Below are 15778 nucleotides of genomic sequence, written 5' to 3'. Positions count from 1 at the left end.
AGTTGAAGGCTTTCAAAGTAAAGTTCGAATTACTTTGCATATATTTACACACATAAACAAAGCACCATTTGGCAATTTAGGATTTGTCAGGATAAAAGACATTTAATAAATTTATCACCACCTAGTTGTTCCAGAGGCAAACACTAATTTTGATGCAATTAATCTAAGCATTCAAGGAGTGAATTAATGAATTTCGGAATAACTTACTATGGCTTGCTGCCACCTTTGCAAATCTTATATCCTTTCATGTTGACGTCCCTTTCTCTCATTTAATTTCTTGTACCTCTCCTAGATTTTTGGGACCCAAACAAATAGTTAAAGGGAGACAGAGAAAGGAATTTCTCACTTTCCTAAATGCAAATATACATGAAAAAGAAGAACAAAATGTTTTGATGGTGACATTTTTTAAATAATTTACCTGATCCCTAATATATGATAATAATATGATAATAAATCACTTTCATGAATTGATCGAGAAAAAAGGTTGCCTCTTCTCCTCTACTTTTTTTTTTATTATTAAACTTTAAGTTCTGAGATCCATGTACAGAAAGTGAAAGTTTGTTACATAGATATACACGCGCCATGGTGGTTTGCTGCACCCATCAACCTGTCATCTACATTAGCTATTTCTCCTAATGCTCTCCCTCCCCTACCCCCCAACCGCCTGACAGGCCCCCGTGTGGGTTCCAGGGCAACATGGCTGAATAGGAACAGCTCTAGTCTGCAGCTCCCGGTGAGATCAATGTAGAAGGTGGGTGATTTCTGCATCTTCTCCTCTACTTTATAGACCAAATATACTTCAGAATATTCAATAGAAAGTATGGATAAAAATATTCTGGAATAACAGAGTTGTGAGGAGGGGACAGTAGTATAGCACAGCTGTCTTAACAGATTGAATTTGGCAATGTTCCTCTGCATAGCTTGCCAGTAAGTGAATAAATGTTGCTAGCTGTAAATAGAGATTGTTAGAAGAGGCTAAGTTATCAAAACAGGACAGTTTAGTCTGTTCTGGAAGACCAAGCGGGAGACTATCATTGAAGTATGTAGTGATAACCTTAGGCAAGTTTAGATTTTTATTTAACCAGCAATCTACCTTGAGGGCTCACCCTCTGTTGTTTGTAGGCCCTCAGCTGGTTTGCAAAATGCAAGGTCAAACAGTAAGTCATTATTGGACTTGAACTGATGATTTGGGTTGTTTCAAGGGCCTACTAGTCCAGTGTGCCACGAGAGGAAGTTTTCTCCTTCAGTGATGGCATAGCTATATGGGAGGCTAGGACAAGCACAAAGCAAACAGATACCTCTCTGGCTTGGGTCTTTCCTGTCCCTGTAACACAGTCACTGTAGGCTAGCACCCAGCCTCTCAAGTGGTCAAGACAGGGAAAGCAGAGGTCAGGGACTGCTTATGAGGTGACAGAACCTACAGACTTTGACTCCTGAGATAACCAGTTTCTTCTTGTTAGCTTTTTTTTTTTTTTTTTTTTGACTCAGTTTCACTCTGTTGCCCAGGCTGGGGTGCAGTGGTATGATTTGGCTCACTGCAACCTCCACCTCCCGGGTTCAAGTGATTCTCCTGCCTCAGTCTCCTGAGTAGCTGGGATTACAGGTGCACGCCACCACGGCCAGCTAATTTTTGTATTTTTAGTAGAGACAGGGTTTCACCATGTTGGCCAGGCTGGTCTCAAACTCCTGACCTCAAGTCATCTGTCTGCTTCGGCCTCCCAAAGTGCTGAGATTACAGTCCTGAGCCAGTGTGCCTGTTTTTTGTTTTGTTTTCTTTTGTTTGTTTTGTTTCTCATATGGAGATGGGGAAGGTGTTGGGAAAAGAAGGGCTGACATTCAAAATGGCCTTTAGCCAGTTACGTACTTGTCATTCCAAGAACGTTATGAACTTCCTTCTGTTTTGTTTTTTTAACTTTTGTGTTAAGTTCAAAGGTACATACATGTACAGGTTTATTATATAGGTAAATTGCATGTGAATTTGCTTCTTCCGACACTGTTGTCAATGCCTTTCAGCCAAAGGTCACCAGGAACACACCTGTCACTCAAGAGTTGGGTTTATTCGACTTACTCCAACAGGGAGAACATGCACTATGGAGAACCATGGAGTGTCTCAGTAAGAGAGGACTCCTTGGAGAATTTTGGCTTCTGTTAGGTGCTTTGGGGAAGGATTCTAGGAAGCAGGGTTGGCTCTGGATTGGATGCCATTAGAAAGCAGGGGTAACTCTACGTGTGCATCTTAGCAATTCTTACCTAGAAAACTAAAAAGAATGAAGCAAGTCTGTTTGGTAAGAAGCAGCAGTTATTCACATTAGCCAGGATAAACAGATGTTTGATCATTTTTTTTTTAAGGTTGGAAATGTGTATGTTGTTATCTGTCATCAGATAAAATAGTTCAGTGGTCTTGTTTTGCGAAGAAACAAGACCATCAGTGAAACAGAGTGGTCTTATCTCACATTGGAGTTGTGTGAAATTGTTTATATTCAACAAGAGAATACCGTGGCGTAGCCACAAGTGCTAGTCCAACTCCTTGTACATCAAAGCCCAGTGAATAGCACTGGCCAGCTCCTGGCTGTCACCAGCTATTGTTCTCTTTTTCTACTAAGCCCATCCTTCAGGAAATATGAAAATTCTGAGATTAGTTATTGCCATTAAAATATTGGCTGGTTTCATTCTTGAGCATAAGAGATATTAGGGAGTTAAAATTTCATATAATCTAAGGGACTAGGATTGTGGAGAAACAACGTATTTTTCTAATAGGACTTTAACTCAGACCAGGAATTCATTTTCTCAGGCACAATTTTCCATTTACTAGGAAGAGGCGCAGGACACACATATAAAACTGTTAAAGCTCTTAACCAATTTTGTGAGTATGTCTCTGTATATATAGATCTATGTGTCAATGATTAATGCAGGCATTGATTACCACTGCAATAAGGTGAGAATAATCAGTTACCCTGTACAATGGTATCAAGTTTGAACATTTCTTTACTTAATTGACCTGGGACACTCTTTAGTTTAAGGAGATTTCTCTAAAAGTCACAGTTACCACATTGTAGAGGTAAGATAAGTTAGAATATGGGCTCTAGAAAAAGAAATAGGGCACCAAAATTTGAGAGTTCTAGTGTCTGAACTTTACCATTAAAACATTGTATGACCATGGACAAGTCACCTCACATCTTTACCTCATATTCTTTCTTTTTAAACAAGAAACTTGACATAGAGCGATGGTTTAAAAATCTTTCAGGCTTAGAATTATTTATTTGAACAAAAATTTCCAGAGAGTCTAAATGGACAAACAGAAGAAACTTAAGTAAAAATCTGGCAGCAGCTGGGGCATTAAGGATTTGAGTAATGCTCATGTGGCCTCATTCTTGTCTTCTGGGCTACTGTCAAACATTGAGAAATTTTTGTACTCAAAACAGTTGACAACCTCTGATTTGAATAATTTCTCTAAGGTCTCCCATATCTCAAGCATTCTGTGAATCCATGATTCTCTCTGGGAATAGAAACATGGACTAGACTTTGAGAGGAATAATTTAGAGAGGGTTAATTGTGTCTTATGATTTCTGCTTATATCAACTGGCCGATCATCTGTTTATGCTGAGGTTAAAACAATAACAATAACTAGTGCAGTTGATTTTCCTAGTTGCTTTTAGAAACATAACCCAGAAAACAGGTTCTAATTCTAAAGTCTTATAAGAGAATGAAAAAGATGGGGTTAGACAGTATTTAATCCAAATCACATTATTAGTATCTTTTTGGTGAAAACAATGTCACGTTTTGTGACTATTGGTTTCTCCTAGCTTCATGGCAACTTGATGCACATGAGAATATAGCCCCTGCAGTATGGCATGTCCTTTCATTAGATTTTTAAAAATAATTTATTTTTGAATAATTATAGAATTACAGAGGAGTTGCAAAGATAATACATCCTTCACACCATTTTCTTTCTTCTCCTAATGTTAATATCTTACATAGCCATGGTAAAGTTTATCAAAACTAGGAAATTAACAGTGATACGTGCTAATTACTAAATTACAGACTTTACTTGGCTTTCGTAATTTATCCACTAATGTCCTTATTTTGTTCCAGGGTCCAATCCAGGATCCAACACTGCATTTAGTCGCATATCTCCTGAGGCTCCTCTAATCTGTGACAGTTCCTCTGGCTTTCCTTGTCTTTCATTACCTTGGCATTTTTAAGAGTACTGGACAGTATTTTGTAGAATATTACTCAATTTAGATTTGTCTGATATATTCTTATGATTAGGTTGAAGTTATGAATTCTTAGCATGGCTATCACTTCTCAGCACGGCTATCACTTCTCAGCACATTATATCAGGGATACATGATATGGATATGTGTTATTACTGGTGATATTACTCTTGATCACTTGGTTAAGTGCCATCTACCAATTTTATTTATCAATCTTTTGGAGGTCCCATGGTTTTTGGGAAATCCAGAGTTATGTTTCCACCACCACAGTAATGTACAGAATTATTCGGTCACTCCCAAATTTTTCTCATACTGCTCCTTTGTCCCCTGGCTTTTCCTTCCACTCTCTCTAGCAACCATTGAGCTGTCAGTCATCCTTTTCCAGAATGTCACTTACAAAGACTCGTATAATATATAGATGTTTTGTCTGACTTATTTCACTTAAAAAGGCATTTTAGATTCATCTGTGAATGAATCAGTTGTTTGTTCATTTTTTATTGTTCCATTTTTATTTATTAACAAATACAAGTAATAAATATAGATTTTGTCTTATAACTTTGAAGTAGAAGTCAGATGGAAGTGAAAACAAATGGAAAGAGTGGTTGGTACATATTGTCATGTACATATCTTTCCTTATGGCTATTGTTTGACATTTTTAATAATGCAAAAATTATTCTTGGAATAACTATCAACTGAGGACAGGCTGAACTTAATTTTATGGAGAATTTAAAATGTACCACATACATTATCAAATAGAGTCTTTGTTGTACTTTTCTTATAGAAAGAAAGATGCTCAGTAATGTCTGTTAATAATTACAATATGCCAGCAAAAACTCTTGACTAAATGTAAAGTAGTATATCTTGCCATTGCCTAAGGGAGGGGAGGCGTCAAACTCAGTATACCACCTGCAGTCTCCTTGTTTAATTCATCAGAGTTGTTTAATTCACCAGAGCTCCCACTTCCTAGTTATTGAGCCTCATATAAGTGATGTTATTCCTATGAAGCAGTCTAAGAAAATGACCCATATTAATGTACAAAAGATGCAGCAGAGCTGAATATACCTTACAATCAAATAGAGTTTAGGGGTTGGGCACAGTGGCGCATGCCTATAATCCCAGCACTTTGGAAGGATGAGGCAGGTGGATTGCCTAAGTCCAAGAGTTCAAGACCAACTTGGGCAACATGGCAAAATCCCATCTCTACAAAAAATACAAAAATTAGCCAGGCATGGTGGGGCATGTCTGTAGTCCCAGCTACTCAGGCAGCTGAGGTGGGAGGATCACTTGAGTGCCGGATGCGGAGGTTGCAGTGAGCTGAGATGGCATCAATGTACTCCAGCCTGGGTGACAGAGGGAGACCCTGTCTCAAATAAATAAATAAATAAATATGAGCTGAGATTGCATCACTTCACTCCAGCATGGGCGACAGAGGGAGACCCTGTCTCGAATAAATAAATAAGTAAATGAATAAACTAAAATGGAATTTAGTAAATAATCAATGTTAAAATGAAATGATCATCTAAGCATAGAGTGAAATTGGAGAAAGCTTGTGTTTTGTAAATACTATTTTTCTAAAAAGTCTTAGTAATTAATTCTGTTTTTTTGTTACTTTTACTACTGATAATCTTAGGGGGCTGACAACACTTTCTTATAAGGTATAAGCTATGAAATATCTTATCAATAACCCCTGTATTAGTGTTCTATGATAATATGCGTTAACTTGATAGACGAGGGGCCATTACAGTCTATCACTGCAGTGATCCATACATTGAAGACTCCCTAAGTACATGTTGACACAATACTGCAGCAGTGATCCATGAATTAAATATGCTTCGGATCCGAGTCATTAAAAGTTTAATGGGAAAAATGTACCAATTCCACTGAAAAATACCAGTTTTGACTCTGTGATCAATTCTTCCATAAACACATTTTCAATGTCTCCCAGTAATGAATATTCTTTCTGAACCAACCCTGCTTATTGTTATATGACTTCCTCAACATTCAAAATCCCATTTTGTATTGACTATTTGAAACTCCTTGAGTGTCACAGCAGAGATCTATAGAATAATTGCAAAATAGCATTCACACAAATGTAATTCTTTTGTGAATAATGGAAAGCACTGTTTTATCCTTTTTAAGGGCTGAGCATAAAAACTACTCAATAGACTTAAAATGAAAGAAAATTAAAATTTTATTTGGGTCATTATTCCGTCCATCCTTCATTATAAATACATTCATGAAGTTATTGTCATGGCAGAGAGAGCACGAGAAATGTGACAATGTTCCCTTGTACTTAGCATTTACTCTTTTTATTCCATCTCTTTTATTCTACATATATTAAATTTTTCTTAGTATATATTATGCAAGATCATAATATAGTTTCCCAAATATTTACAATAGGGTTGTTTATGTATTAGATTGAAACATTCTTTACTCCACTGGACACATACTAGATCTTGCTTCTGAAGAGAAAGGATGTTAATTACAAGGACAGGCAACTGATGAAAAATAAAAGGAATGAAAGCTTAAGAAGGCTTAAAGGAACATCCTAAAAATAATTAAGGAAGATATTACTCTGAAACGGGACATAAGTTGAGAGAATAGGTAGAAGAATGGGAGAGAGTAGAAGAGATTTAGACAAGACAAAAATGTTCTCAGTGGTCTCACTTTAATCAGAAAACCAAGGATTGAGTTATTTTGCCATTACATGAATGTAGAAGTGGAGACCTGAAGAAAGAAGAAAATAAAAAGCAAGTTAGATGGAGCTCCTCCTATTGTTAGGAGCTTTATAGTCTCTTCACACCAGAATATCTCTTCTCCAGTGTTTCCCCAAGGCAGCTTGTCACCTAGTACTATCCCTCAGCTCTTTTTCATGCTGTAACTCTCTAATCCTTGAGTTCTTGAAAACAAAACAAAAAACAAACAAAAGCTTTCTCCTACTTTTAATGCTTAAAGTAATGATCATTGTATTTCTCCATTTGCCTTTCTTTGTATCTCTTTTTTTTTTTTTTTTTTGACCTTGTAGCTTTTTCTGTCGCTTTTGGTCCTTCCTTTATCTTCACTTTGTCAGAATCATAATATTCAGAACATTCTGTGAGTGTTTGTTCAGGTGTGTGATGTGCCAGAGAACCGACTACACCTATATCAACTTATGGATTCCACGGATGATTCTACTCTTGTAGCTGATGGGGCTGGTCTGCCTTGCTTCCCTCAGTGCTAAGCAGCATAAAAAGCTGTAGTAGGAATCAAAACTGGAATGTGCATGTATGATGGGTAGGACTAAGAGCAGATTCAGAGAGCAAAGGCATTGATACTGCTGGGTCCATGAGCTCAGAGATGTGCGTGCTGCTCTTAGCAGGGGTGTTACACTCCCACAGGTAAGGGTGAGAGACAAGGAGCCAGAAGCCTGGAACAAGGAAGAAGAAGAAGAGTGACAAGGCTAGTAAGAAGTGAAATAAATGCATTGAATCAATGAAAACCATCCCTTAACTACTGTTTTCCAGGGACTGTGCCATGTGCTTTTACATACATTATCACATTAATTTCTCACAACCTTGTGAGGTTTACATGAGTGTCTTGGGTATGAAATTGTCAATTTAGGTAGCTTTAGCAACTGAAGCTTCAAAATTCAGTGGTTACCTGAGACTAACTGTGAGCAGTGATGATTGAGAATGGGCCCAGGAAATTCTCAGCAATGATTAGAATAGGAGATATCCACTAGGGAAGAGGACAGGACAGGTACAGAGAAATGTGGACTATACCACATGTGTTAAATACTGTACTATCATTAAAGTCTGTGCTTTAAATATTAAACTATAGCTTAAAAAAGACCAAGCTACCTCCTCCTATTGGTCTAAATACATAGTGAAACTAATATTGCTTTGTTTACCTAGATTGACTGCTACTACTACTACTATTACTACTACTACTATCCAAGATGGCCTTAGGTTCCCCACAGCATGCCTAAACTTTTGACAGATTTCTTTCTGATTATAGGCCCCCACCTCCCTTTTCTTAGAACATTTACTTTAGAAAACTAATAATTGCAAATTCTTTGTCTGTCCCTTTGAGATATAAATCTTCTTCCAGCCTCTTGCCAATTGTCCAACCCAGGAATATCTTTTTCAAGGACCTGGGAGCCATCCCTTTGAAATGTCATCAATAATAGTGCCCTTCTCTCCCAGTCCTTGTGGGAGGGTAGGAGCCTAATTTTGATAAGTGCTAGCTAGCAAATATATATGGCCTAATCACATTGACCAATCTACCCCCCTTAAGTTCTTCAGTAGTTTTCCACTAGCTCATCTCAGTACTTAAAATCCCTTCTGCCTTTTGATCAAGTTTGAGTTCAGTTTCTCTCCCTATTGCTGTAGTCCCAACTCCTATTGCAATAAACTTGCATAAAATCTTCCTTGTCTTTTTAACTTCATTGGGTATAATTTTTCTTTGACATTACTAACCATGGGTGAGTGTCCATTTGAAAAGCTAAGTATGCAGCATTCTTTATCAAAATATAAACTTCAGCAAAATAATTGGCCATTGATCTGTAATAATTTGAATGTAATACTCTCTAGAGATATAAGGATGGTTCAGATGACCCCTGAGGTCACTAAATATTGATGTTTGAAATTTAGCCTCACATGTGGTAAAAGAAATACCATTTACTGTGGAAATAAGCACTGTTTTAGATAATTGTAAAATATATTTCAGGAAAAAAATGTGGGTAAATACCATCAGGTAAAGTTTAATACTGCATGCGTGCGCACACACACACATGCACACACACACCCACACACACATACACACGCACACCCCTTGATTTCCTCCTAAAGGAATTTTATATATGTTATAGGAATATAATACAATCGGGAAATACAGCTAAAGAAATAAATTGGTAACAAAATAAAAATAAGAATGCAAAAATACAATAGATCTGGTGGTTTATGGAAACCATACCACAAAGCCTACGGTATTACTAAATGGGCGTCCCAACTTGGCCCTGAGTTTTCAAGTAACAAACCCAGAAAGAGAATAATGATCAGTTGTAAGATCTCCAGTATCTAGAACAAGAGAAAAGCAAACAGATAGGATAATTTGCTTTAGAGTAACCCAGAATATTTAAATCTGGAAGAAATTTAAACTAACTAATGTGGTTAGCATTAAACCATACTATCAGGTGAAGTTGAATAGCACACATACACACACATACACCCATGTATACAAGGTGTAGTATAGTAGGCAAGCTATAAACTACAATCTAAACTAAATGCAGACATATATTTTGTAAGATTACTTCCTTATGTCTCAATATAAAGTTGATGGAAAAATTCCAAATTTCATTTTTGTAAAAACAATCATATAAAGGACATCTAGTTCCTAGCACATGGTTCTCTGAGAGTCTTGTCTAATCTGAAATTTAGCCTACCTAGAAAAGTAAATTAAATATAAATCTTTAAGGATAAGAATTTCAACAAGCTGAAGTTTTGATGACAATTGGGCTGTAAAGAGAGTAAGGTCATATTCTTGGGCAAATTTCCATGAGTTCTACATTTAGGACAATTATATATGAATCAAGATGAACAGAAACAGTGATTTTTATCTTAAATCATTACGACAACAAAGAAAAACTACTCACTGTATCATAATGATTATACATGTTATTTTCAAAAACTTAGAAAATAAAACACAAAATAAAAATCATCCATGATTCCATCTCTAATGGAAGAACTGAAAATATAGAGATTAAAAGTATTGCTGATATTTTGGGTACGTGCTTAAAATATAAAATGCTCACACTGTTTTGAGAGACAGGAAAGCATAGTTCTGAAGGGTTAGACTCCAAGAGTTAAAATGTTAAATTACTTTACCCCTTGTATGATCTTGGGTAAATTATCTCAACTTTTAAATCTACTTTTGTTTGTTTGTATTTGTATTGCTATTCACCTCCAAATTCACTCTTCAACATATGCTTTGTGATTATGGGCTTCCTGTAAGCATTTTTCCTTTAAAGTGAGCACATTGTTAAGCTTTCTCATTAAAGGGTACTGTGGGAACACCGTAGGAACAAGAGGGTCTCCTGCAGGTGCTGGTGGCTGAAATGTGGGTAGGGTGGTGTGGCTGGGATGACATCCAGTGGAGCTCTGCCACAACCACAGGCCCAGAGTGCATGGATCCACAGACACCTTGAAGTCTCAGTCTGGACTGATGATAACCTTTCCATGACCCTAAATAGAGAAACCAGTGCTCTAAAGACCTTCTGCTGGCACAACTGCCCTGATTCCTTCTGCAGGTACCAGAGTGGTCCCTGAGGCCCAGAGGATCCCTTCTGGATGCTGATCCCTCTGCCAGACCAACATGTCTGGCCTGGGGCCTGGAAAATCCCCACCTCCTCTGCTTGCCCTGGTTACTGATGGCCTGTTCCCCACTTGCACTCTGGAAGGCTACATTGTACTGACCCAGTTGTGCAGATCAGCTTTAGTACAGAAAAAACAACTTTCCACTCTTTAGCAGGCTAAATTATAACTCCTCTAGCAAGATCTGAACCCCAGCTGTATTAGTCAGAGTTCTCTAGAGGGACAGAACTAATAGGATAAATGTATATAAAAAGGGGAGTTGATTAAGGAGTGAGTATTAACTCACACGATCACAAGGTCCCACAATAGGCCATCTGCAAGCTGAGGAGCAAGGAAGCCAGTCCGAGTCTCAAAGCTGAAGAACTTGGAGTCCAGTGTTTGAGGGCAGGAAGCATCCAGCATGGGATAAATATGTAGGCTGGGAGGCTAAGCCAGTCTGATCTCTCCATGTTCTTCTGCCTGCTTTTATTCTGGGCGTGCTGGCAGCTGATTAGATTGTGCCCACCCAGATTAAGCATGGGTCTGCCTTTCCCAGCGCACTGACTCAACTCTTAATCTCCTTTGGCAACACCTTCACTGACACATCCAGGATCAATACTTTGCATCCTTCCATCCAATCAAGGTGACACTCAGTATGAACCATCACACCAGCCTTGGGAAGGAAGCCCCCTACCAAATTTGTCTTTCCTGTGGTACTTACTTTCCATCTTAGGGTACCATAGAGAGTTTTCTCAAATGTTGTAGTTATTGTTTTATCATAGTTTTATAATTCTTTATATTAAACTTCTGTAGTCTAACCCAATGTGTGGTTTCTATCTCCTGTTTGAATCTACACTAATACAGTCATTGGATGGTACAAATTAAAATCAGAGAGATACAACTACATATATATGCACTTGAATGTCTAAAGTTTTATGTATATGTGTATATAAAATCTCTCTCTCCATATATATGTACATATATATACATACTTGTACATATATGTATGTCCATATATATGTATATATATAGAGAGAAAGACAGAGAGAGAGGGAGAGCTGGATAATGTTAGTGAGGGTGTAGGGCACCTGGAAATCTGATTCATTGTTGTTGGGAGTATACAATATTTTCTTATAAAACTAAATATACACTTATTCTATGATTCATTGGTTTCATTCCAAGAGAAATCAAAAGATATATGCACAGAAAGGCTTATATAGGAATGTTATTTGGAACTGTATTCATAAAAATCCAAAGCTGAAAATGTTAATACATTAATGAATAAACAGATTATGGTGTATTCACATGATGGGGTAGTATTTAGTGATAAAAATGAAAAAAAAATGTGCAACAACATGGATGAATCTTAAAAAAATACTGTGTGAAAGAAGCTTTAAGTAAAATGTTCATACTATATAATTACATTTTTATGATGTTATAGAGCAGGTAAACTAATCTTTGGTGGAAACAAATTTCAGAGTGGTTGTCTCTTGGAGGTCTAGGGGTAAGAACTAACTGGGATGGGGCATGAGGAAACTTTCTTGGGTGAGGTAGTATTCAACCTCTTGGTATGTTACATCAAGTACTAAGAGTGAATATTTTAAAAATGGGGGTTTAGGTTATACAGGTTATGCATCTGTCAAAATTAATTTAATGGCACAGTAAACATTTGTGCATTTTATAGCAGGTACATTTAACCTAAAAAATGTAAACTAATTATATAAAAGTGTTTAGGTAGGAAGCATACTGATGTCTGAAACTTATTTGGAAATTCAGTAAAATATAGATAAATTGATGCCTGTATAGAGGGATATAGGTGAATAGATCTATAATAAGACAAAAAAGGAAAAGTATTTATTTTGGAGTCTTTACTGGTTGGGATACAGAAGTTTACTGAATCTTTTTTAAAGTTTACTGTGTTTTTTTTTTAAAAAAAATTATGAAAGACTACTTGGAAGAAAAACTGCAGATGATCAAAACCAACTTAGTTTTTTTTTTAATCACTTAAAACCATTTAGACTATTCCCTGGTTTGCTATGATATTGAAGTTTCAGTTTTGTATGAATGTTGAGCGTCTGTTTTGAGCTCCTGCAGCCTCACTCATAATGCAGGTAGTTTTCCAGTGCTACAGACTGAGGGAAACTGTCTGGTTTGAATTTCTATTATAGTGCTTGTCTTTTCTTGCATCTTATTATTGCCTATGTGCTGGCCTAGAGGGTCTTTGATGTGATGAAGGTGGTTGTGCTTTTTTGACGTTATGTATTTGTATCCTATAACCCTTAAGGACTTCACCTGACTTGAAACCATACCACACGGAACTAACATATAGGTAGTTTTTACTGATTGGCTTTTCATTTCATACATGTGCATATTGATTTCTCAATGGTAGGATCTATCTTCTATTTATTTTGCATTCTCCACCCAAAGAACATTGTACAGTGCCATACGCACAGGGGGTACTTAAATGAAAATAATGTATATTATTTTGGTGTTTAAAACCTTTTGAACCATTTAGGTAAGGCTTAGAATTTAGCATTTGGCTCACTAGAACAAGGATTATATAGTTTCAGTCAACTACACAATCTTTAATTTAAAAAAATCTATATTGTAGAATGTTCCAAATATTTTTCACATAAGGTATTGATTTCATTTTATAGAGGAAAAAAAGTATCAACAGCAACTTAAGCCCACTGGATGGATTTAAGGTTCTCCTACATTCCCAACACGTCTGTCATAAAGATGCCAATGAAAGGTTATAACCCAGATGGAAACAAGACTCCAAATGCCAGTAAACCAAAGACAACTCGAGATCAGGTGAGATTATGGATCTTAATTAGTCATGGGAAAAAGAAAAGCATATTCAGGTTTGTAGCCCCAAAGTAATGAAATTCCCTTTAAAACTATGTCTACTTTTAAAATTTTTAGGGGAAATGCTTAAAATAAAAAATGGCAGACATTATTATATAGAAATATAAGTTCTGAATCAACCTAAGACATACTTTCTACCTTCTATATAAACTATTCAGAACCAAATCTCTTATAAAAGGGATACCTTTTTATCAATAAGTAAAAATGACAATTAAATATTATACATTTCTTTGGAAATCCATAGGCCATGGAGTTATTAGCTCAGCTGTCACTGGAAGACCCTAAAAACATGCCTAAAGTACAAATCAAAAATACACCAGGACACTTACCAAGAGCTGCCATGTTATTATTGCAAGCAACAAGAACTTGGAAGGCCAAGATTAGCTATCTTCAGGAAGGTTTTCCAGAAGTAATCAGTTCTGTACTCAGAGTTGTAGACATTATTGTTGCGATTTAGGAGGCTGGCTATAAGGCAACAGGAAATGATCAATGGAGAAGGTAATTGTTGAAAATGCTATAACGTGTCATGTGATGAAAATATGTTGAAAATTAATTCAAGAAATCTAGAAAATGGTGGTGGGAGCAGCTGGGAGAAATAAAAACTTCTCAATAGTTAATATTTTCCTAAATATATTTTCTAAGAGAGATAGCAGTCTATCTCTAGAAACACAAAGGCACCCATATGTTTTTTACTTAGCTTGAATGCAATAAAACATTCATTGAGACTATAAACATACTGACCAGAAAAAATTAAAATTACTAATTTGATTTCTCAGATACCGTAATACTGGCGGGGAGGTAACCTTGGTAGGAAATATAAACATTAAGGTCCACTTCCAAGTTTTACTGCTAGTTTTAAATTAATCAGATTTTTAGCCCTAAACAGCATAAATGTGTACATTTTATGTCTATAACCTAAAATTTAGATGACCCTTGGATCAAAGCATACACATTTTCAGAGTTGTAGGATATTGCAACTGAGTTATATCTGGCATTTACACAATTATCCAATGTTTGTTATTTCTCAGCTTCTCAAACACAACAGTAACGCAAGTATCTTGTTTGTTATGTTTTTCAGCATCATATTTATTTCAATTCCAAGTCATTCAACAGAACGTATGTCTGCACCTAAAACCTTTTATGAGTGTGTATAAAAATACACCATTATAGACCAATGTAACTTTAATTTTCTTGCCAAATAAATGTATCCTTACCAAATATTTCAAATATTTTCCATCATTGCAGAAACTCTGCAGTAAAATTTTTGTTAATGAGCATAACCGTAACTTTTAATTAAAAATACTAGTCAGTTGAGAGAGCATAATGGGGCATTCTTACCCCAAAGCCTTCTCCTGTAAAATATAACGGACAATAGAGTTTGTTAGTTTTCTGCTTTTATAAATTGTAGTAGTCTTGTGTGGCAATGGGAAGATGATGGCATCTGCTATCTATTAATAGTTACACATCTGATTATTTACTTTTAACACATCAATCATAAGCCAGGGGCTAGAGTTAAGTAGATTTTTATTTTCAGACTCTTGCTTGATCCATGACCTGTCTGCTGGTTAAGAGGCTGTAATGAAGGCTATTTAGCCCACATTGCTTCCGGAAATAGGTTTAGCACTCCATAAATCCTATGTTTTACTTTATTTACACCATTCTCACATGCAACCTTTATCCTGTTCATCTACTTGGAGTCTAATTTAATTTACTGATGAATGTGCATTACTCACTCAACCATAAAGTGGACTTGATTCAACTATAACTATTGTAAGCTAATTGTTCTCTGTTGGATTTAAAGCTGATAATGATGTACAGTGACAGGTTTAACAAATTTTCAATTACCACATTCAATTACTTTTGGTGCATCCCACATATCAGTGAGCCAAACACTTAATTCATTTAAAGTTTTAATAAAGAATATGGGATGAGATGATTAATTAGGGAGACTCCCAGGACAGGTCTTGCACTTTTGATGTTATTAAACAACTCCCTCTATTTTGCTTTACATGTTGATTTTAGAATCTAACCTGTCTTGTAGAAAATGTAATGCTTACTTGCCACATGTTCCTATCTGGAAACAGATTATCCAGCATGCTGAGATTGCATTAATATATATGTCAGTAAATTAATATTTGTGGCTTATGAATTATTAAATGTTATTTTGAAAGATCAGTGATAGTATGAAGATCAGTTATTTATCGTATAACTGATTCATTTCTAAGTCTATATTTATTGATGATATCCATTAAAAAGAACAAGGATCTAAAGAGGTTAATATGAAAATTGACTTATACTGTTTTACTCTTTGAGTTAGTGGAAGAGTTAGTAAAAGATAATTTTAAGGTATGCCCATAGATAAAGACA

At 36.1% G+C, this 15778-nt stretch overlaps 1 long non-coding RNA gene across 1 annotated transcript in view; it reads left to right on the top strand.

Moving 5' to 3' along the window:
• LOC104005670 (uncharacterized) overlaps window positions 1-15778 on the top strand; it is a 289399-nt gene that overhangs the window by 150463 nt on the left and 123158 nt on the right. The window contains exon 10 of the long non-coding RNA XR_010155286.1: window positions 13201-13357. This is a non-coding gene — a long non-coding RNA (uncharacterized LOC104005670). The remainder of the gene's footprint in view (window positions 1-13200; window positions 13358-15778) is intronic.

Source organism: Pan troglodytes, chromosome 2 (assembly GCF_028858775.2).
Source record: "Pan troglodytes isolate AG18354 chromosome 2, NHGRI_mPanTro3-v2.0_pri, whole genome shotgun sequence".
Classification (NCBI taxonomy): Eukaryota; Metazoa; Chordata; class Mammalia; order Primates; family Hominidae; genus Pan; species Pan troglodytes.
This window is presented reverse-complemented; position numbering and strand designations above follow the sequence as displayed.